Source organism: Maniola jurtina, chromosome 11 (genome assembly GCF_905333055.1).
Source record: "Maniola jurtina chromosome 11, ilManJurt1.1, whole genome shotgun sequence".
NCBI lineage: Eukaryota > Metazoa > Arthropoda > Insecta > Lepidoptera > Nymphalidae > Maniola > Maniola jurtina.
In genome coordinates, this window is record NC_060039.1 from 13,627,307 (window position 1) to 13,652,555 (window position 25,249).

The 25,249-nt window shown below is 37.1% G+C and overlaps 1 protein-coding gene and 1 long non-coding RNA gene across 8 annotated transcripts in view; one reads left to right on the forward strand and one right to left on the reverse strand.

The window, feature by feature from the left end:
• Positions 1-25,249, reverse strand: part of LOC123869656 (CUGBP Elav-like family member 4) — an 895,280-nt gene that overhangs the window by 667,751 nt on the left and 202,280 nt on the right. The gene's annotated exons all lie outside the window — the stretch shown is intronic.
• Positions 10,300-25,241, forward strand: LOC123869669. Its single transcript, XR_006796943.1, has 3 exons — positions 10,300-10,426; positions 11,599-11,603; positions 25,231-25,241. It is a non-coding gene; the product is annotated as an uncharacterized LOC123869669 (long non-coding RNA).

Sequence of the window (25,249 nt, forward strand, 5' to 3'; positions counted from 1 at the left end):
GGGCATAAGGTAGCTATTACTAAAGTTTTTAGCAAAGCTATGATTTGTATGGATATCTGTCAATCCGAACTTGGCCAGGGTGACAGAATAGACACTCTAAGAGAAGAATCGTGCTCTGTAGTGATCCGGCGATGGGTTGATCGTGATGATGAATGGAAGGGAAAGACAAATAAACATACGAGTATTATTATAATGTAATATACAATACATAATAATATATTAATATCAGATGTAGACGCGTAGCCCGCAAGCTGTAGCTTGACTAATTACGATTTAAGTTATGACGTAACTAGAATATAGTGGCTGTTGAATTGTATTCAATTTATACTGTGACCTACTGGCTTATACTACACAGCTTATACCAGTGATTTACCCTTCCTTAATAATTATCACACTATTATCACATCACATCACACTAATATTATAAAGGCGAAAGTTTGTATGTGTGTGTGTGTGTTTGTTACTCCTTCACGCAAAAACTGCTTGACGGATTTAGCTGAAATTCGTAATGGAGAAAGATAATATCCTGGATTAGCACATAGGCTACTTTTTATCCCGGAAAACCAAAGAGTTCCCACGGGATTTTGAAAAACCTAAATCCACGCGGACGAAGTCGCGGGCGTCATTTAGTACTTTAATAAAACTGCCATACCTACCTCTTTCAGGTCAGCTCACCACCATCTTAGACTGCTTCGTCATTTGTGAGTTCACAATCAAGGACTAACTTGTTCAAGTTAGAATTTAAAAAAAAATTGCAACTCCAACCATATAATAAAACAAGTCTCAAAATGTCTCAACGCATTAAGTCGAACTATAAATTTCCAACTTTATTATAACCGAAGCGTAGACACAAATGTACCTACGGAGTTCATTGCATTTGCCAATTTAAAAACAAACTTTCCGTAACCCCATTTTCGGTAATACGTTCGTATATAATACAGTAGGCTACTTAAATACCAACTTATGAGTGAGCTAATGTATTTTAAACTCTATGTTTAAAGCATTAAGAGCCATTGCTTTATGGAATTTGTTACTGATTGGGACACTGTACCTAATAGCTTAGCTGGCAGTGAACCAGGTTTGAATCGTGCAAGAAAAATGGTGGGAAATCTGGCACGCCTTCGCACGTGGTATCCGAGATGGATTGATATAAAAATCAAAGATGCACAGTTCCATAGATGTGCTCCTAAAACTGTACTTACAACTTTTTGCCCATCCCTTATACTGTTTATCTCTCCTGTATATCTCTTATCTTATTATAACTTTGTAACTACAATTTTGTTACATGAAAAATAATATAACTATATATATAATGGGCTAGGTATATGGCTAAATGCTAGTGGGACTACAGCTGCCATTGTATAATGATGCTTTGTGGTAGAAATAATCTTCAGACCAATGTGTGTTGATGCATTTTGGAATAATTAGATCCAATAGCTTAAAACTTAAATTAAAACACTTTCCAGTTTTGTGTATAAACTAGTTAAAGATGGTTATATCTAGGGCATTGTATATCAATGTAGAGCTGGCACGCCTTCGCACGTGGTCTTCGGGCGGACGCAAAAACCGCGTGTACTTTTGTTTCAAAGGATAAGTTGGCTTGAGTACAGAATGATAGGGAGAGCTGAATGGAATGTTGAAGCGCTTGAGAAATCGTGTTTTATTTATTGGATCCTTGGGTTTCCACGAGGGAAATAGTAGGTTTCGAATTTTCAATAGAATATACCCAACTTGACATACACACTCGACAATAGTAGTGGTTTTCAAAGAACCGAATTTTTCTTTTCGGTTGTTTGAAAATCTTTTGTGTACCTTCTATCTAGAATTTGCTATAATATTTTACTAGCTGATATCCGTAACTTCATTCGTGTGGATTAAGATTTTGAAAAATTCTGTGGGATCGATTTTCCGGTATAAGAATTAGATTACCACTCTCCAGGTTTCAAAACTCCCCATAAAGCCATTCAAAAAATGACGTCGATCCGTTGCGTCGTTGCGTCGTGATTGAAGGACAAACCAACAAACAAACACACTGTCATACTTATTATTAAATGAGTACCTAGGTATTTATTTACTAGCTAACCCACCCTGGCTTTGCTAAAGTGTATCTTCTAAAAATCCTTACATAATGGAGACAACGTACATAAAAATGTAAGGTATATAAGAGATATTCAAAATAGGATAGTTAGCTCTGGAGATTATCGCTTAAAAAATACCTTTTTGTATAGTATTAGTGTTGACTAGTATTAGGATAAACCTTTAAAAAATATATACATATATCATATTAAATAGGTACTGAAATGAATAAATTTTTAACCCCCGACCCAAAAAGAGGGGTGTTATAAGTTTGACGTGTGTATCAGTGTATCTGTCTGTGGCCCCGTAACGCCTAAACTAATGAACCGATTTTAATTTAGTTTTTTTTTTGTTTGAAAGGTGGCTTGATCGAGAGTGTTCTTAGCTATAATCCAAGAAAATCGGTTCAGCTGTTTGAAAGTTATCAGCTCTTTTCTAGTTACTGTAAACTTCACTTGTCGCGGGTGTTATAAATTTTTAATTTACACTTGTTATTATAGATTCTGTAGTCTGAATCCAGTTTAATTCTCTAACAAATGTTGTATGGATCCATACACCCGCGTACATAATCGAGACGCGTTGCGCCGGCTGGCTGCAGCTTAGAAGTCCATAAATCTCCGCCGCGCTGAAACCCGCGGCGTAAGCGACATGTGTTACAGCGTGCCGGGCTTTGCCTGTCTCCTGAATGCCAGATCATTTAGATGCGATGGATTGTAGACCCAGCCTCGTAATTTCAAATTTAATTTGAATTATTATCACTATCACTAGGTACTACACCACACTATCACTATAATTTAATTTGAATTATGATCACTATCACAACCGTTTGAATTAATTATTACTATCACAAGTCACAACCCATATTATAGATGAGAAAGTGTGTTTGTTTGTTGGTCTGTTGGTTTATTGGTTAGAGCCTGCCCCGTAGCTTTAGTTTTAGTTATATGGAAATAGTTATTATTACTAAAAAATAATTTATGAAGATTGATTTATTGAAAAGTGTATTGCATGTATGCCTACTTTGAAATGCAATCTAAATCCAGTTTAATTCTCTAACAAATGTCACATAAATCCATACACCCGCGTACAGAGACGCGTTGCGCCGGCTGGTTCCAGCTTAGAAGTCCATAAATCTCCGCCGCGCTGAAACCCGCGGCGTAAGCGACATGTGTTACACCGTGCCGGGCTTTGCCTGTCTCCTGAATGCCAGATCATTTAGACGCGATGGATAGTAGAGCCAGCATCGTAGTTTTAGTTTTAATGGGTATAATTATCACTGTACAAAATATTTATAGAAATTGATTTATTGAAAAGTGTATGTCATGTATGCCTACTTTGAAATGTCATCTAAATCCAGTTTAATTCTCTAAGAAATGTCACATAAATCCATACACCCGCGTACAGAGACGCGTTGCGCCGGCTGGCTGCAGCTTAGAAGTCCATAAATCTCCGCCGCGCTGAAACCCGCGGCGTAAGCGACATGTGTTACAGCGTGCCGGGCTTTGCCTGTCTCCTGAATGCCAGATCATTTAGATGCGATGGATTGTAGACCCAGCCTCGTAATTTCAAATTTAATTTGAATTATCACTATCACGTTCACTACTACACCACACTATCACTATAATTCAATTTGAATTATGATCACTATCACAACCGTTTGAATTAATTACCACTATCACTACCCATATTATAGATGAGAAGGTGTGTTTGTTTGTTGGTTTGCTTTATTTTCCGGGAAAAAATGTAGCTTATGTGTTAGTCCAGGTTATAATCTATTTCCATTTCAAATTTCAGGCAAATCCGTTGCGTGAATTAGTAACAAACTTACACACACACATACAAACTTTCGCCTTTTTAATATTAGTGTGATTTCGGCCGTAAGAGTATTAGTAAGGTAGTAGTAAAATTTTAATTTAAACTCTAGTTAGTTTTCTGTTAAATAATAACCCAAGAACTGTCTTGTTCTAATTTGCAGCATAAATCCATGTCTCGTGCAAGTAACGAAGACGCGTCGCCCGGCCGCACGGCAGGCTCCATAAATCCACGCCCGCCTGGAATCCCGTGCTGTTGCAATACCGACCGGTTGACCTCAGATTTCCTTCTACGACACCTAGCTAATTCATTGGGCTAGTTATTGAAATGTATTGCCTATCCTATTAATTATACTATAAACTGCACGGCAGCCTAGTGGTTAAAATCTCATCTTTGTTAGCCCTTATTAATCCATTGTTGGACATAGGCTTCCCCACGTGCATGCCATTCTTTTCGGTGTTGGGTGAGCCTTTTCCAAGTTTAAATGTCAGTGGTTAAATCTACCTTCTATTCTAAGATTGGCGGTTCGATTCCGAGCACGCGCCTATAATTTTTGAAGTTATACATATGCATTTATTTATTTTTATTTATTTTACTAGATTTCGGTATACATAGGTAGAAAAACACGACTCCTTGTTTTAAAGTCGGTTAAAAAAGTAATCTATGTTACTCCCTGATTAATTCTTTACTTGTCTATGAAAGTCTCGTCAAAGTCGGTTAAGCCATTGCGAAGATAAGCCCGTTTAAACAGACAGACAGACAAAAATTTTAAAAACATGTGATTTAGTTATGGTATCGTTGAGTTTAATAGGTAGTTATTTCGAAATTACAGACAGACACTTCAATTTTATTTATTAGTACAGCTATATAGATTACAGACTTAATACCTAAAAAGTGAACATTTTTTAAACAATATAATATCACTTGCTTTAACAATAAAGGAAATCTTCGTGGGAAAACCAGCATGCCTGAGAGTTCTCCATAATATTTCCGGCGGTGTGTGAAGGCTGCTAATCCGCACATGGCCAGCGTGGTGAACTGTTGCCCCTTGTCTACCCGGTCGGCGATGGACATAGATGATACCAAATGTGTAGGATCTTCTTTAAAGTCAAAGTCAAAATCATTTATTCAAAGTAGGTACAATTGTACTTCTTTTGATGGTCAAAATTGTTAAATTTGTACAATATGGTAGTCAAAACTAAAGTTACGAGATAAAAAAAATATTTTATGTAGGTCAATTTGTGACTGTTATAAGAGGTCAAGACTCTACCACCGGTTCAGAAGGAAGATTCCACTGAGAAAAGTAGGCAAGAAAGTCTTTTTGTTCGAATTCCGTAGCAAACGTGCAATAAATCTAATTCCTAGTGCATATAACTGAGACGTGTCAGTCGGCCGCAGGGTAGACGCCCGTAAATCTCTGCCTAGACTAGAATCCTGCGTGACATAGCGCACATATTATAGCAGAGTCCAAGCACGGTCAGCGCGACAAGGCTTCCTCGCGCCTTTTGCAATATCTTGTCGATGCAAACCCCGCAGCGATATAAATGTCACGCCACTCACTGCCAAGGGTCACTGGTAGAGATCTCTTATAGAGATAAGTGCTTCCCTGTCCACTTTTTCTTTCCTTTTATTTATATTGTTACAACTTTCTGGTACAAATAAAAAATAAATAAATAAAATAAATGTTTCACCAGATGCGGGATAGCCGAAATACAGCCCTTACCAGTTAGACAAAGCTTGTTCACAGCTTTCTCAGTGGGTTTCAGCGATAAAAATGTTGCCTTAGATGTTGCACTTCGTAATAACATGTTCCAACGAATATCCGCACGCCTGTCAATCGTAATCCGTTTTAGATGCAGTCCGTTTTTAGTCCGCACTCGAAGGGTGCCAACCTACTAAGCCTCCGCGGCGTGCCTCCGTCCGTCTGTCTGTCAGCGGGCTGTATCTCGTGAACTTTATTTATTTATTTATTTATTTATGTACCGCCCACAGAGTTACACATTTAGATTAAATACATGTTGTTCCTTAAATTCTAGGGCTCTTATGCAACTCCACTTGTGCACTTTAATAGGTAGAGAGTTGAAATTTTTGCAGAATGTGTATTGTTATAGCCGCTGTAACAAAAAATAATAAAAATTTAAAATTAAACGCGATATTGCGATAACTCTAAATTGATCTACGTTCGTAAAAATGGAGTGCGCCTAAAGTGGATAACGATTGATAGGATTGCCGACACCGATGTTCTTTGGAACATGTTACTATGGAGCGTCGCATTAATGATACATTTTTATCGCTGAAACCCCGTGAGAAAGCTGCGAGAAAGCTTTGTCTAACTGATTGTGTTTGGACTGTTGTAGCGGCTGCATTTCGGCTATGCCACACAGACCAGGCTTGGTTTGTTCCTACAAATTATTTAATACTATTTCTGCCCCCCGGTTCTGCCTGCGTGATATTCCAGTCCAACTTCATATCTCGATAATAGATATCTATGAAGCGATAATAACCTAGTGATTAAGACGAAGACCTCTTAGTGAAGGGGCGGGTTTTAATCCCGGGCATGCACTTCTAACTTTTCAGAGCTATGTACGTTTCAAGCAATTTAATATTACTTGCCTTAACGGTGAAGGGAAACATTGTGAGGAAATCTGCATGCCTGTGATTTCTCCGTAATGTTTTCAAAGGTATGTAAAGTCTGCCAATCCGACCTTGACCAGTGTCGTAGACTCCTAATTTTGATAGGATGAGTGTGCTATCAATGTTAGAAGGATTTTTAGGTCTACCACGCTGGCCAAAGGCGGATTGGCAGACTTACAACACTTTTTAGACCAATATGGAGAACTCTCGAGTAAATATACAGGTTACCTCAAGATGTTTTCCTTCACCTAGTAATATTTCAAAATTGAAACACTGTATACTAACGTATGGCCTAAATAATAATTTGATTGCTGACCTGAAACTTTTCATTGGGATTTTTTTTTGTGTATTTTTCAATGTCTTAATTGCATCTTTCTGCAAAATACTTACTTAGTGCTCTTATCGAGCAAAAAATATACACATTTTAAATAAAAAGACGCGTAAAAATTATCTCAAGCTGCATTTTCATCGGCCATAGATAACAAACAACATCTGTTACAGTGCAGCGAGCATTGTCACGACTTCCGAAATGGTATAATATGGAAATAAATATCCTGTCAGCACAATATGGACATTATGCAAACAAGAACGGTAAAATATTAGGATACTTCGTATTTTGTTTGCCGACTTCCAAATATTCAAATTAATTCGTGCGTTCTTGATATTTTTTTCACTATACAAAAGCTAAAAGTCGTAATTATACAAAATTAAAATATACGACCGAAAAATTACGAAAAACTTACCAAAGATCTAACGAAAAAGTGTAATTTCCATCGGAATCGGTAAGCGCAACTCCCATCAGCGGTGTTCCCACTAGATTACAACATGGGGTTATTCAAGGGACGGATCAACAAATTCTTGAAAGGCCGGCAACACATCGGTGGTTCCTCTGGTGCTGCAAATGTTCATGAGCGGCGGTAATCACTTAACATCAGGTGACCCGCCTGCTCGTTTGCTATTTTTTATTTACAAAAAACACATTTGATATAGGCATCTCACAGCCGCAATACCTATTAGATTTATTTCAAAAACTTAGTAGGTAGGTATATTCCGAAATGATGTGAGGATTCGAACGATACCTACCCCATACCTACATCCAAATCCGTTCAGGCATTTAGAAGTTGTGATGGAATAAACAAACTCACACGCATTACATGGCGATAATACATTAATGCGATATAACCATGTTAAGGCTGTTTTACACCCAATCAACAATATGCAACAATGTGGCATGCCACACATAAAAAGAAGGTATAACTTTATAGTAAACAAAAGTAGACTTAATCCAATAACTATTCACAAGAGAAACAAGACGCTGAATTTTAGCATCGTCAATTCAAACCGAACGAGTCTATTTTTTTTACTTTTGCATGGCATTTTAGTTAATCTCAGTAAAGACTTTTTAATTCCTTCTCCACGTGTTCAGCTTACAAGTTAAGTGCATAGGAACGATAATAGAATTTACTAGGAAATCTCTGCAGGCACCTGTAGCGTCGTTTAATTCGATACTCCTGAAACCTGCCCGGGTACATTAAATTAGGAGCCGGCGAAATCGTTCCCCGTTTGAATATTAATCGTTGTAAATTATTATTTTCCTCACAGGAATTACTGCAATTGTTCCGTGGATTATGTGTTTATGGTTTAGAATTGGCTTTTATTGCCACGTATCAAAACACGTTGCTAAAAACTTTGGCGGTCATTAATTCTTAAACAGAAGCTTTTTTTTTTTCAAAAACTGTCTAAGAAAACTAAAGTGTAAACCAAATCTATGTACCCAGATTTTTTTTTTTTCAAAATTGAAATATGCCTGATAAGTAGCGGTAACAGATTTCTGCGTTTTTCAACTTCACAACTTTTATAGTTTATTTTAAGACAGTTATAACATATACACTATACAGGCACACTGAACGAAACTATAATGGAAGGGTTCCTTGTTTTTAGGGTTCCTAAAGAACCCTAAAAAAAGAAATTCTGTAGCATGGATCGCTTAATTTGGTCGACCAAATTAAATCTGCTGTGGGCGGTACCTTGCACGAGTGCACGAGGCTATCGACCAGCAGGGAGAAGTGGCGAATGCTAGTGAGGCGTATAACTTCTGCCCTCGAAGACGTTGCTTCTTGATGAACACGACCGCTCTGAAAAGAGTGCTATGACGAAGAAGAAGCATGGATAAGAAAGTATAACACAATTTCGCAGACTATACTGAGCGTAGTAAACATCGTAATAGTTAGGAATCGATATTCGTCTAAAGTCTAAACTGTAGTTCAGTCCCCGGGGACGAGGGATCGCCGCGGGGCTGGAAGCTGAAACTTGAATATAAAACCGTTTTTCTGTAGCCGGAGAACATTCTGAATGTAGAGTGAATTTTCGTTTCACAGTCGTTGAACATTTTAGTGGATTTATTACTGAATCTAGTACTAACAATCTTTGTGTGTGTCGCCGAAAATTTGCAGAATTTTGACAGATTGGATAAGGCCACCTAAGGGTGTCAAGTTTTTAAAATAGACAATATGAGAGAACTCTATCGTTCCTTCATTCAGCTTCACCTACTCAAATTGACAAATAAATATAAAAATCCACTGGCTACACTTCAGCAGATATGACTGGCTGACTGACTAGCTCAATCATTATTATCAGAGGACCCAAGGGTGTCATCGGGCTTCATCAGAAACCTACTCTGTCTCTGAAAAAGAGAGATATATAAATAGTGTTCTGTCTTACTTTGAACATATCGGCTAGTGTACAAAGCACACAGGGCCGTTCCACAAAATTGCATGTATAAAAATCCGCTGACTACACGCTCTGCTGATAGTACACCCAGGACACTCCATAAAAGCGAACTGGTTTAATTAGCTACTGCTACTACCGGGACACCGGCATGCCCACGAAAAATTTGTGTAGGTTGGGCTGAGGTCCGGAGCTAATCAAGCGGGACAAGGACAACGCTATACGTTACATACTCCCGTGACAACAAGATGAGTATCGAATGACGCCAGCGCAGCATTGCTCGTAGCCATGCATGTACTTACCTATTGTAGACGATGACAAATTTGCGGGGAGAGTGACTGTCGCTTCTTTACGTAGAAATAGTTTAGTTGACTGTATTCTCCGGTAAAAGAGATAGATAAATAGTGTTCTATCTTACTTTGAACATGGCGGTTAGTGTACAAAGCACACACGGCCGTTCCACAAAATTGCATGTATAAAAATCCGCTGACTACACGCTCCGCTGATAGTATCGCGCAAAGATCCGCGTCGGTTGCCAAGTCCGCCAATATTTTTCTTCACTCACGGCCCGATAAAGTACATAGATAACCGTGGAAGATAGATTTGGATCGTGGAATACTGGGTCAGCACCGCTTTAAATTATTTTTATTCGTGCTTTTAATCAGTGGCTTTTAATTAACTAATTATTTTTTTACGAAGCAAGCTGAGGTTTGTGTGACTTAAGTTATCGGTAACTTTAGATCTGTCGTGTCATTCAATGGACGGAAAATGGATGAAAAAGTTCTCCACCCCTTTTGCGTCCATATTAAAAGACAACTCAAAAAGTTACACTAATGCTTTGCGACTCGCTCCCAACCATATAAGTCGATGGATTTACAAATCATACCTACATGTTATCATACCTACGTGTTAATTATGCTTTTATTTTTATTTATTTCACTGTCTATCTAGCCATGATCTTAATACAAAACGACAAGTTTTCAAGATTTCTACTTACACACTATACTCACTATGTACATAAACTATTTATCTTATTTTAACTCTTAATTTTTGAACTCCTGCGCGTCACTCCTCCTGGTCCCGGCAGAATACCAGCGCTCAGGTTTTGTTTTAAAACCTGCAGCATTAATGCTGAGCCGGGGCCTTTTAATCTTGTGCCATGTGGGTGCAAGAATTAGTTATTATTAAGTACTTATTAAAATCTACTACTAACCCATTACTAACCTAAGTTTGTCTATACTTGTTGATGCACACACAAGATGAATAAACTAGTTTTCTTTCTTTCTTACTTTCAAATCAAAAAACAATGTAAATAGTTGCGAACGCATTGGTAATGAATAGATAGAGAAATAAAACATTAATTTTTATTATATAAGATGATTTAGTAAGTCATGCTTCTGATTTAACAAAGGTACCTAAGTGTATTTTATACAGTGTAAATCTCTGTGTTATTAAATCTGAATACTTTTCATACAATAACAAACAAAAACAAAACTCCTTTAGTTAACAGACTAGAATCGCACATCTTGTTCATTATTCATGAATAATATGTTAACTTTAAAAGTAAGTAACCTCATTTTTTTAGATAGACTCGATCTTCTATCGCCTGTGGTTAGCGAAATTTAATACATGCAAGCCAGTGTACATAGATCTTTAGTAAAGCCATCACTCATCGTTTGAAAATGCTTTTAGTCAGCGCAGTTTTAATATTATGCGAGTCTGTAAAGGCTGTTTATGTAAATTTTAACTTATCTTGATTAGGTTTGGGCTCATACATCCACGATATAATATTTAGTACTAGCTGATACCCGCGACTTCGTTCGCGTGGATGTAGGTTTTTTTAAATTCCCGTGGGAACTCTTTGATTTTCCGGGATAAAAATTAAAGGTCTTCCAGGTTAGCCCGCTTCCATCTTAGACTACACCAACACTTACCACCAAGTGAGATTGCAGTCACGGGCTAACTTGTATCTGAATAAAAAAAAGGTGCGTATCCGGAATCGAACCTATGACCTCCCGAGTAGGTGGCAGATGTCTTAATAATTACTCTGTTACCGCTTATTTAATAACTATGGGCATAAATAAATCCAAGTACCTACTGCGATCCTTCCTCCAATATTTGTGACTTGGCAAACCCAGCAAGGATCACATGATAGGATAGTTAGCTGCAAAGGCATGGTATCAGCAGATTTTTAATGACTTACACGACATTTAATAAATGGTATCTAGAAAGATCCTTTCAGAACAGCGCGCTGCTTTTTATGAGCCATTTATTTTATAGGTATCTTCATATCTTTATTGTTTGGTGGCGAACAAAGTAAAATGTCTTGCCGAAGTCTTCTTCTGTTAGATTTTGTATGTGACTACGTATTAGTAAACATTTATCAAAGTTATCCTATTTTAGAATATCATGAAAAATTATTATTATCCATACTAATCCATACTAATATTATAAATGCGAAAGTGTGTCTGTCTGTCTGTCTGTCTGCTACCTTTTCACGGCCCAACAGTTTAAGCGATTCTGACGAAATTTGGTACAGGGTTAGCTTATATCCCGGGAGCGGACATAGGCTACTTTTATCCCGGAAAATCAAAGAGTTCCCATAAAAACCCATCCGCTTAACCGATTTGTTTGGGTTCCGAGGTAGCTTGCGTCCCTGTAATTGACATAGGCATTTTATACCGGAAAATCAAACAGTTCCCACGGGATCTTTAAAAACCTAAATCCACGCGGACGAAGTCGCGGGCATCCTCTAGTAGCGGATAACGCGCATTTTAGGGTACAAGAAAGAAAGACAGAAAGAAAACTTTATTATTTGATTACAATGAGCCTTAAAACTAATTACATTATCTATCCTTTTAAATAGGTAACAATATATTATTATATTAAAGAAACAGTCATGTGTGACCAAATCTAGGTCTCCCACTCAGCATTATGCTACAGCAGCTGCAGCGCTGGTTTTCAGCGGGAGTTCCAAAGGTTGCCATGTCTGCTTCGTGGTAAGATTATATCCCAAATCCGCCTGGCTAGCAACCACACTCCAGTCGTAACCAGCCGCAAAGCATCCCATCTGTTCCGAATGCGAGCTGGAGAGCCAGAAATTAAAAAAAATGAAAAGTACTTAATTTTATATCTTGTACGATGGTATAATAGAACCTTTCGTGTACCACTCCGACTCACATTTGACCGATTTTAAGGGATCCGAACTATAAAAGGAAAAACGGAACACTTATAGGATCACTTTGTTGTCTGTCTGTCTGTCCGTCCGTCCATTGTGTCTATCACGAAACCTATAGGGTACTTCCCGTTGACCTAGAATCATGAAATTTGGCAGGTAGGTAGGCCTTATAGCACAAGTAAAGAAATGAATCAGAAAATCGTTCTTTGGTTACATCACAGAAAAATAAATAAATATGTATTTCAATTTTCAAAGTAAGATAATTATACCAAGTCAGGTAGCATATGAAATAGCTTTACCTGTACATTCTAAAATAGATTTTCATTTATTTTTATGCATAAATAATTCTTGATTTATCGTGCAAAATGTCGGAAAAAATACCCGAGTACGGAACCCTCGGTGCGCGAGTCCGACTCGCACTTGGCCGGTTTTTAGTACATGACGCAGCCTCAGCAATCTATATTCAAAGCAAGCTATTAACATATATAAACACGGCGAACCGGGAACTTGGTTAGTTATGTACCTACTGGCTGTAAGTGACAGAGCGGGCAATTACGCTTGCAGTCATGCGTTTGATTGAAATTTAACAAGCTCCATCGAGGAGCTGATGAGAACTGGTGATGGGATTGTTTAGTAGGGTGTGACAAATTTAGATACTGTTTCGGAAATTTGTTAGCGGCTACATTTTGACCTAAATTATAGGTGGTTCGGTCTTTACAAACATGGGGTTTCACCAATTACAACATGGGGTTATTCAAGGGATGGACTGGTGGTAATCAGGAGGTGATCCACCTGCTCGTTTGCTCGCTATTTTTACTCGACTGCGGCAAAGTCCAAAGGAAGGGTTATGATTTTAGCAGTCTATGTATGTATGTATGTATGTGTGTGTATGTTTGTTTGTGTATGTGTGTATGTTTTAGGTCGATTTTGATGAATGAGGTGTCAATTGATTTGTTGTATATTATTATACATCGGATCAATTGACACCTTATTAGGATATAGGCTATATTTTACATGAAAACAATTGACCTAATGGATGTTACATCAAAAAAAAGTGGAGGTCTCCAAATTTTTTTTGCAAGTATCGAGTGGGATGTCAAATGAAAGAGGAGAAAATTCTGATCTTACAAATATAAATGTACAACAACAAGCGACAGAAAAACAATTTTACTCTAATATTTCAGCGTTTATGTACTAAGACGATCGCAGTCGGGTTTTAGTTTTAACTTTATCTTTAAAAATAACTTTTCACTACATAATTAGAGGTATTAGCAGTATTAGGGGCATTAGTGGTCAGTCGTAGAACGCATTCATCAGAGCCGTCACCACTCGTCCACTGATATCGATTTCACATTAAGCGCCTTCCCTTTGCAGTGGTTTTTGTTTCAACCCTCAGACGGACGGGTTTTTGTTTAACCCGTACAATGACGTCTCAAATGAATCGTTCCTCGAGTACGTTTTCAGCGGAGTTCGCCCTTTTTTAAAAGATCTTCTTTCGGGAACATTGCAAATATATTATATTAAATTATGCCCACGACTTCGTCCGCGTGGATTAAGGTTTAACCCTGTGGGAACGCATTGATTTTCCGGAATGATAAGTTGTCTATGTAGTTTCCGGGATGCAAGCTACCTCTATACCAGATTTCATATAAATCTGTTAAACGAATGGACCTTTAAGAATCCCGTGGGAACTGTCCAATTTTCCAGGATAAAAAGTAGACTACGTCGGGATGTAAGCTAACTCGGTACCGAATTTAATCAAAATCGGTGAAACTGTTGGGCCGTGAAAAGGCATCAGACAGACAGACAGATAGATATACTTTCGCAATTATAATACTAAGGATATAGTATGAAATATTTTATATTCTGAATGTCAGTCAATCAATATGATTTGTTGAAGTGCCTACAACACCTTCACGGCAAATACACACAAGTCGCTTAATAATTTAAATGTATCAATGTTTAATGGTTTTTAACCCCCGACCCAAAAAGAGGGGTGTTATAAGTTTGTGTATCTGTGTATCTGTCTGTGGCATCGTAGCTCCTTAACGAATGAACCGATTTTAATTTAGTTTTTTTGTTTGAAAGATGGCTTGATCGAGAGTGTTCTTGGCTATGGAAGAAAATCGGTTCAGCCGTTTGAAAGTTATCAGCTCTTTTCTAGTTTCCTTATAGAGATTTTTGTGTCGGGGTTTTTAAATTTTGTGGATATTTTGCTCGATAAATCAAAAACTTTTATGCATAAAAATAAATAAACACCTATATAACAATGTACAGCTGAAACCTTTGTCTGGCACCACACAACTGCAATTTAATGTTATTTGTCGCGCTGCAATTAATTATAACCACTTCGGCAGTGCTTTTAGACCCTCACTCACTAAATGAACAAAACGACATCAATTAACGAGTAATAACAGCGTAAAATTCGTAAATTTTGATAGAGCATAACACAAGACACGTCAGGTGGTAGGTGGCATCCGTGTTACGTGTAGGTATAATAGTGTTTAATTTGCGGCGTCGCATCCATCACGCTCTTGTCTGGCGTCACAACCACAACTTACCGTCATTTGTCACGCTGCAATTGATTATCACCACTTGTGTACAGACAAGTGTAAATTAAAAATTTATAACACCCCCGACAAGTAAAGGTTACAGTAACTAGAAAAGAGCTGATAACTTTCAAACGGCTGAATCGATTTTCTTGGATTATTGCTAAGAACACTCTCGATCAAGCCACCTTTCAAACAAAAAAAAACCCAATTGAAATCGGTTCATTAGTTTAGGAGCTACGATGCCACAGACAGATACACAGATACACAGATACACACGTCAAACTTATAACACCCCTCTTTTTGGGTCGGGGGTTAAAAATAGTACTTTACACCACAATTCATGCATCGCAGGCAAGTTCAACTCGAACTTGCCCAGTTTTTAGAATTTCGTGACCGAAAGGTGCCAACGGAACACTAAGACTCCGCCATCAACTCGACCATCCGTCTGTTTGTCAATGGGCTGCACCTCGTGAACCGTAATAGGTAAAGAGTTGTCACAAAATCTGTATTTTTATTGCTTCTATCGCAACAAATAATAAAAGATTCAAAATGGCTGCCATGAAAATTTGAAAAAATTCAAAGTGTTATTTCTGTGGTACGGAACCCTTCGTGTGCGGGTCCGACTCACACTTAACCGATTTTATTTTATATCAAATACATTGCTGTTTATACAAAAAACCTCGGTAGGAAAAGCATTCCGAACTAGAACCAGTGGAAGATGCATTTGACGATTCAAAAGTATCTACTTGTAAAAGTCTAGTTTAATCAAAAATATTCTTATTTATTTATTTCGTGACTAGTGGATGCTCACGGCTTCGCACGCGTGGATTTCGGTTTTTTAAAATCCCATAGGAACTCTTTGATTTTCCGGGATAAAAACTTCGCCGGGATGTATCCCATGTTTGTACCAAATTTTATTAAAATTGGTGCAGTGGTTGGGCCGTGAAAACGTAGCAGACAGACAGACAGACAAACAGACAGACAGACACACTTTCTCATTTATAATATCAGTATGGATTTAATGACTTTCCGTAAATTATAATTCTAGTGCGATAACGGCTACATAGCTGGTTGTAATGCATCATTCTTGCGGCATATCAGCTGGAATTAGTCCCGGAATAGCTAAGCAACGACGTCAGTTCACTGAGCCCGTTGTTTGCGTACGCGTTCCACTCAACTAGGCTTCAAGAGAATATTATCTAGAGGTACCATGTTGTGTTGCAAACTGTAAATTGTAGAGTGATACCACTACAAAATTGTTTATTGAAAAATAAGCCTTCAGTCTAAAAGATAATGTTTTAAAATCGTGGATTTCCAATAACCCAGATTAACAACACCGACTTAGGTATATATCACACTAATATTATAAAGGCGAAAGTTTGTATGTGTGTGTGTGTGTGTGTGTGTGTGTGTGTGTGTGTGTGTGTATGTGTGTGTGTGTTTGTTACTCCTTCACGTAAAAAGTACGGGACGAATTTGACTGAAATTTGGAATGGAGATAGATAATATCCTGGATTAGCACATAGGCTACTTTTTATCCCGGAAAACCAAAGAGTTCCCACGGAATTTCGAAAAACCTAAATCCACGGGGACGAAGTCGCGGGCATCATCTAGTATTCCAATATAATTAACCTGAATTATTGAAAACCTCTAGAATGAAACGTTCCTTATTCGACAATATCATTAAACCAATATTTATTCTTATCTCTGGAAATAAGAATAAATAGGTCAATTAATGTGAGTTGAATTCGCACATGAAGAATTTCGTACCATCGTACAAGAACTAATACTTTTTTTTTTAATTTTCATGGGGCTATTTTGAATTTTTTATTATTTACTATTAAAACAGCAATAGAGATACTCATTCTGGGTTTCATTTTCTCAATTCTCAATTTTTTTAACTCTACCTATTAAAGTTCACAAGGAATAATAGCCGACAGACAGACGGGCGGATGTATGGACGGACGGACAGCGGAGGCTTAGTACTAGGGTCCTGTTGGTATCCTTCGTGTACGGAACCCTAAAAATTATTCAAGTCTATTTTCAAGATTTAACGTATCTCTGTGCAAAACTGTGAAGTCTAGTCGCATCAATTTTTGAAAGAAAAAATGTTCAAAGACTTTCTAATCTAAATATCTTTCGCTCAGGAATCAAACCCATATGTTTTGAAATTTATAAAGTACAATATTTTATTATCACCGTATTCAATCAACATAGCTCGAACGCGTGGCAAAAAATCGAAAGTTTAATGTAGCTCACGTAAAGTTTATCGTACATTGAACATTTTAGAGTGCTTTTCAATTCATTCCAAGCCTAAGAAGCTTAATGGCAGCTAAAATCAATACTGGCGTGACAAAATGTTCAAAATGTATTTGAGATAGATTACACCGCGATGGCTGCTCCGCAAGTCTTAAAATACAATATATTCTTGAGGTTCTATTTTACATTTTTCGCGAAGATCGTGATTTCATTCACTTGGATTTAGATGTATGAACTCTTTCATTTTAATAAAACGGCAATGTAATTTTTATAACCAGGATGCAAAACATCCCTTTGACAAACTTTTAGACTGGTTTAGTAATTAGACCATGTAAAAATAGGATATAGACAGAAATGAAGCAATACAGACACACTTGCTAAATAATATTTATTACTATCTGATGCACGAGACTTCATTCGTGTTTTCTTAAGGGGAACTTAGGATATTCTTATTTAGAGAATCAATAGTCTGTTTATCAATTCAATTTATCAATAGTCCGTTATTTAGAGAATCAATAGTCCGTTTATCAATTCAATTTATCAATAGTCCGTAATTTAGAGAATCAATAGTCCGTTTATCAATTCAATTTACCAATAGTCCGTTATTTAGAGAATCAATAGTCCGTTTATCAATTCAATTTATCAATAGTCCGTAGTTTAGAGAATCAATAGTCCGTTTATCAATTCAATTTACCAATAGTCCGTTATTTAGAGAATCAATAGTCCGTTTTCAAAAATGCTAGATAAGGGTCTATGTGCTTATTAAGATCAGTTCAACGGTTGAGTGGAGAAAAGGTAATACACACATCACACAGTAATTATTGATTTGTAAATTATCTTTATAGTATAAAGATCTTGCAATAAAATGTGAATACCGTCGGATGGCAACTGCAATCAACGGCGGCGTGACAAATGACATGAGCAGTGTTTGTGACGCGCGAGACAACGCGTGACGAATGCGTTACCGCAAATGAAACTCCATGTATTCTAGCTAAAAATCACTGTTAATACGTATGCGGGACTTCGTCTGCGATGGCGTTTGCTGGCGCGCGTGCTGTGCTTGTTTGGAGTGTTTTTTTTTGTTAAGAGTGGCTGGTTTTTGTGTTAGTTGGTGTTTTTCGGTGGTGGAACTGACTGGGAAGCGCTCTAAAGGGGCGCCGCGCGTATGTCGGCGGGCGCCGGCGCAGACGGAGTCCATACTTGTATAAATTCAATAACTTGAAAATATCACAAACTTGACATTGGCTAATCAGAGTAAAGCCAGATTAAAGAAAAAAAAAAAATCCGTATGCGTAAAATTGTAGTTGATGTTTTAGCTGGGGAGCTCTGAAATATCTAAATACGAGCTGATGCTTGCAACTTTGTCCGTATGGATTTAGGTTTAAGGATAACTCTTTGGTTTTCTGGGACAATGCACAAGTGCAAAGTGCAAACATTGTAATTGTGCGTTCTGGTGTCTTGTATATCCAACCCAACCAGCCAGTATTTCAGCCCGAACCGTCCAATAGTTTGAGCTGGACGTTGACAGATCAGTCAGTCAGTCACCTTTTCCTTTTATATAATACTAGCGACCCGCCCCGGCTTCACACGGGTGGTCACTACCACGAAAAATCCTATCTATTTTCCGGGATGAAATATAGCCTATACGGATTCGGAAGAAGCCCTCTAAGTAATGGTAAAAGAAATTTTGAAATCGGTCCAGTAGTTTTTGAGCCTATTCAATACAAAAATACTAAGGTTTGCTCTTTATAATATTAGTATAGACTAGAGGATGCCCGCGACTTCGATCTGTCTTCGAACTGTTTGATTTTCCGGAATAAAAAGTATCTTGTGTCCGTTCCCGGGATATAAGCTAACCCTGTACCAAATTTCGTCAGAATCGGTTAAACTGTTAGGCCGTAAAAACGTAGCAGACAGACAGACACACTTCCGCATTTATAATATTAGTATGGATATGGATTTAGATGAAAGCTTCGAGCTTTGAGCTCATACAATCAAAAATATTATCTACTGTAATAACCCCAACCAGCCAGTGTTTCAGACAAGGCCTCAACACAACAAACAGTTAAATACAGAACAATAAACTCCTCACTCTCGGCGAGTGTCCACAATAATTCTGCGTTCCGGCCGCTCGCGCGTGAACCAGACAAACACTTCCGCTAGGCCCGGGTTATACCCTCCGGGCTTGGACAAACAAAACGCGTGACGACACAATGATGCGCCATATTAAACGACTAAAGTTATAAGGAACTACAAGTATAATTTGCTACAATTCGCCAAAACAGAGAAATCTGTATGGTACACCGTGCAGCCTAGCATGCGATATGCACCTCCTGTTCTCCCACTACTAAGGAAGCAGAAAAAGCACACAATACCCACCGCACACAAATCTACTAGAGCAAACTCAACGCACGTTTCACTCCTACATCGGAGCATCTTCAGGAGATGTAGGCTCCACAGTGCACAATTATTGCAAAGTGCAGATTTTGCTATTGTGCATTATTGTTCCTTATATATCATAGAATACCACAAAGTAATGCAGTACAGTCTATATAGTAGTAAGTATAAAGCCACGGTACTAGGTGTATGGCAATGCATGACGTGATTTCAAAAACTGTTCCGAAGAAAATTCACCATGGTCCAAACTTCATAGTCGCTCATCGTTCTGTCTTGTGTTGGGGACAATACGCAAAGAGATTTTTCAGCTTTTATAACATAACGGCACTAAACACTGGCACTTCTTCTGGTTCTTTGTATTGCAAATTCTAGGAGCCACGTTGTAAATTCAGCCGTCGCGCGTCGTATCTGCCCAAGCCTTTACTGTATTGTTAGCTAACTTTGTGCCTAGCATCGTTTTGAGTAACACTTTGACGGTCACTAAACTAGCGTTTCCCAAATAAATTACACTTTATTCTGGTCTCTTCAAAAAGCCAGAATAATTTTGTTAACTTGCGAAGATTGTATGGAATATAATACATATTATCGCTCAATTTTTTTAGTTGAACACTATGTACACATAGATAATACACTAATTAATGGTGATACTTCTTAACTCTGATATGTTTGGTGGAAATACAGCTCAAAGTAGATAGCAAACAAAACATAATATACTTACTTATAATAAAATATTGAAACGTCTACAGCACCTTCGTGACAAATGCACACTTTGAGAATTTTTAGTACTAAGACTCCATGCAAATGGAGTATTAGTATAAAATATTAGTATGTATTTCTCCATGGGTCTCCAGGGCAAATGCAACCAAAAAAACTGTTTTTATTTTATTATATTTTATTACAAATCCTTGCTTACAGCTTGATGCCAAACCGCATTACAAGTTAGACTTACGCTATTCATATTTAATTACAGATATTTTTATAAGTAGTTGTAGTCTATACATGAAATAAGTCTATTTAGATTTATATAAAAAAAGTCTAGGCTCTGGTGCTGAGCATCAATTCATTTAGCAAAGAATATCAGTTTAAAATAATTATAGTTTAAGTATCATTGTTAGGGTCGCCGCTTGCTTAGTGGCCTCCACGTTTATGTCATATCCAGAATGCTTCCCCACGTCCAGTAGAGGAGGCCATTACTGCTCGTCTAGTGATGGAAAACGCCACGTTTTGCTACACAAAGAGAATCTTTGATTGAGTTACTCTAGTCGCTACAGCCTACACACTAGTTATATAATAGGTACTTAGATGACTCAGATAAAAGTCTCCGAGTCTCTCTCTCCCTGTATCGTATTTCTCATTGTTGAGGGTCATGACCCCCATCATAAATATAAAGAAACTAGCTGATACCCGCGACTTCGTTCGCGTGGATGTAGGTTTTTAAAATTCCCGTGGGAACTCTTTGATTTTCCGGGATAAAAAGTAGTCTATGTGCTAATCCAGGGTATAATCTATGTCTATTCTAAATTTCAGCCCAATCCGTCCAGTAGTTTTTGCGTGAAGGAGTAACAAACATACACACACACACACACACACACATACAAACTTTCTCCTTTATAATATTAGTGTGATTATAAGAAAGAAGAAACGTCGTGGACGCGCTGGGACGCAAGTTTAGGGTGGAGAGCCTCGTAATTACAATGTTGCAGAAGAAAATGAAGTGGGTTTTAATCCAGAAGTATATGGAAGCCATAATTGGGAGAAAGGAAAAGGATGAAAGAGAAAGAAGATGAATCAGACCGCGGCAGTAATGGTAGGCCAATAAGGCGGAAACGTTATTGCTTGCAGAAGAAGTTTTAGTCGGTAGGAGTCCAACACTATGTCCATGAGGAAAAAAGCCTAGATAACAATAAATAAATTATCAATGTTAACCTCACTACTGAACATTATCATGATGAACCCATCATCAAATTAGTCACTCTAATATTATAAAGGCGAAAGTTTGTATGTGTGTGTGTGTGTGTGTGTGTATGTTTGTTACTCCTTCACGCAAAAACTACTGGACGGATTTGACTGAAATTTGGAATGGAGATAGATAATATCCTGGATTAGCACATAGGCTACTTTTTATCCCGGAAAATCAAACGGTTCCTACGGGATTTCGAAAAACCTAAATCCACGCGGGCGAAGTCACGGGCATCGGCTAGTAAAATATAAAACTTTTCGCTCTATGGGGGCGATATTATACAAGAAAATAGGGTTAAAAATTACCACCAAACAAATTACTTAATCATTAACTTGTTCAGGTAAAGTATTCATTACAATGCACTAACAAATTGATTTACACAGTTTTCGGTCAGATTTTGTGTTACCGCGTCGTTTCCGATGGTATCGCGTATTTTAAGTCATAACTGATTTAATATTATAATGAGGCATATATTATATTGAAACCCCCTCATTTATGCATATTTTACATAATATTATATTCGGGTGAAGAACAAGTTAAAATAGATGAACAATGTTTAACTATCTTTATTTTTAACTATCAGTAAATAATGAATAAATACCTACTTAGTTTTGATCCACAACTTTATGAGCGTCATTTTACGATTTAAAAATTCAATCTCACTTGAATAAAACTGGGCCAACTGGATTAGGAAAATCTAAAAAGTTACATACAATCCATGTTAATTTTAATCAAATTATAAATAGTAATTTAATTTAACTTACAAACAATAAAATTGTAAATCTTCTTTATTTTGCATTTTACCATTACACATGGGAACACAAAATATAAGGGTATGGCAAAAATAAAAATAAGTACATTTAAAAATTCTTACATTAAAATTGATAAAAGTAGGTAGGAAGCTAAAATTGCTCGCTAACTCTAGTCAAAAATAAGGCCACAACAGCCTCTAGATAATATAAGAGAAATTCTCTATTATTTCTGCTAAGCAGCTAATTTTAACAAACAAGAGAAATTATCACTACACATAGTATGATAGTGTGGTGGCGCTCTATAGGAAAGGCCTATGTCCAACAGTGGATGTCCACAGGTTGATGATGATGAAGATGATGAGAATATTATAAATGCGAAAGTGTGTTTGTTTTATTAGTTTGCTAGTGACATAGGCAACTTTTATCACGACGATCAAAGTTTCTCACGGGATATTCAACAAGTGTAAATTAAAAATTTATAACACCCCCGACGATCCAAAGTATTTGAGTTTTCCAAAACATCATTTTCAAATAAATAATTATGTATTTAGGCAACGTCCATCTTGACAGCTTGACATTTGTCTATTGACATAATATTATGAACCTAACGGTTATCTAACCTTCTTTTCTACAAGAAAACTAGAAAAGAGCTGATAACTCTTAAACGGCTGAACCAATTTTTTTAGATTATAGCTAAGAACACTCTCGATCAAGCCACCTTTCAAACAAAAAAAACTAAATTAAAATCGGTTCATTCGTTTAGGCGCTACGATGCCACAGACAGATACACAGATACACAGATACACAGACACACAGATACACAGATACACAGATACACACGTCAAACTTATAACACCCCTCTTTTTGGGTCGGGGGTTAAAAATGAACGAAGTCGCGAGCATCATGCTATTAATATTACAGGGCATAGTTCTATTATTACTGTAAAGCAGATGTTAAATTTTACTTATTAGCTACTTAATCAAAATCCCGCTCGAATAAAACTTTGCGATCTGGGCTAGGGCATAAGGCAATCCCAAATTTCAGTGATTTCCCGCGGGAGATATTAATGGTGGAACCGCAGCCAGTCGGGAGTCCAACTTAAATATAAAAAGCAAAGTAATAGCCTCTCGCCACTCCGGTGCCGGGCAAACTGTTTTTCTATTGAGTCGACTAGAGTGACTCACTTAGAAAATCAAGTCTTTAAGGGGACGGTATATTCCAGGTATAATTTCAAATCTAGAGATGGCGATACACATTGTATCGGCATCTCTCTTAGACGCCCCTGAACCGGTTGCGCATCGCCACAGTGTAGATTATTATTTTAACATCGCTCCTGCATTTAATCATTACGTCACCCCACTTCAGTGATTACGATGGAGTAAAAAGTCAAGTTATGTATAAGTTTAAAATTCAAAGTTATAGTGATAAAAAATATTTATTATGAAATAATTAAAAATTTATTTAAAAAAATTAATCTGTAGGTATCATCAGAATCGATTACATTCGACTTCGCTGGGTTACTTTATTGTAATATATAACATTGCGTATTAATAAAAAATATGTGTACAAGTTAAATATTGTTTTATATACTACTAGAGGATCCCTGCGGCTTCGCCTGCGTTGATTTCGGTTTTTTTGAATCCCGTAGGAACTCTTCATTTTTCCGGGATAAAAAGTAGCCTATGTCCTTCTCCGGGATGTATCCCAAGTCTGTACCAAATTTCATTAAAATCGGTTCAGTGGTTGGGCCGTGAAAACGTAGCAGACAGACAGACACACTTTCGCATTTATAATATTAGTATGGATTTTAATGCACACTGTTGCCAAGTTACTATCATTAGTTAGTAAACAGTCACTGATAAAAAAAAACAACAATATTATAATGTACTTTTATTGTTTTGTCAACAACGAGAAATAATGAATGAGATCTATTTACAATCATGCTAATAGGCGTCTTTTTCAACCTGTATGCTTATTATAGTAGGAGATTTAACATTTCACCAACTTTCATAGAATGAGATCACACACACACAGTAACATTAAATTAAAATGGGCCTAAATAACCTTGACTTAAGGTCCTAAATTCAATTACACCGATTTTAATTTCTGGTTCTGTCTGACTGGCTATACATGAATGGATTAATTTGAGCTATAAAACAAGGCGGTTAAGGTCTATTTTACGTTAACGTTCTCATTATAAACCCCTATCTGCCAGTTTTGGTCATTACTGTGGTGACCATTACATTTGGCCTTGAAAGAAGATACTTCACATGGATAAAAGATTATAGCATGGACAAGTCCAAGTTTCTGAAATTTGCACTTATTGATAATGATAATACTGTCATTCCTAATTACTTACATTTATAGGTAAATCTTATATTTTCTATATCTTATTGCTATTATAGATGCTGAGATTATAGAAATTACACTCAACTGAAATTCAATGAAAATATAGTTAGCACGGACATTATACAAGTAACTATTTATTGCATTTCACTAATTACCGAGATCGTAAAATCCTATTTTTTCATATTATCAAAACGTTTACAGTAAAAAAATATCACACGCGCTAGGCGTGCAAAAACACCTGAAAGAGATTATATGCACCTGCAGCCATAACAGGATAACATTATAATATATTTCGTGTTGTATAAAAAGCTGTTTTGTTTATAATCCTTGTTTTTGTTTATTCAATATGGTTACAGTCAAACCGGCCCGCTCGGAGCTAATAGCCATAAAAGTTAACTAATTAGGTGAAATATTCCAAAAGAGCATAAGTAGGTATGTACACATTCAATACGCTAACTTAACTGTTTACGTTAAGGTTCAAAGTCAAAGCGCTGGAGAAATGTTTTTATATGATACTGAACAAAGTCAAGACAGAGATTAAAATATTTTATAG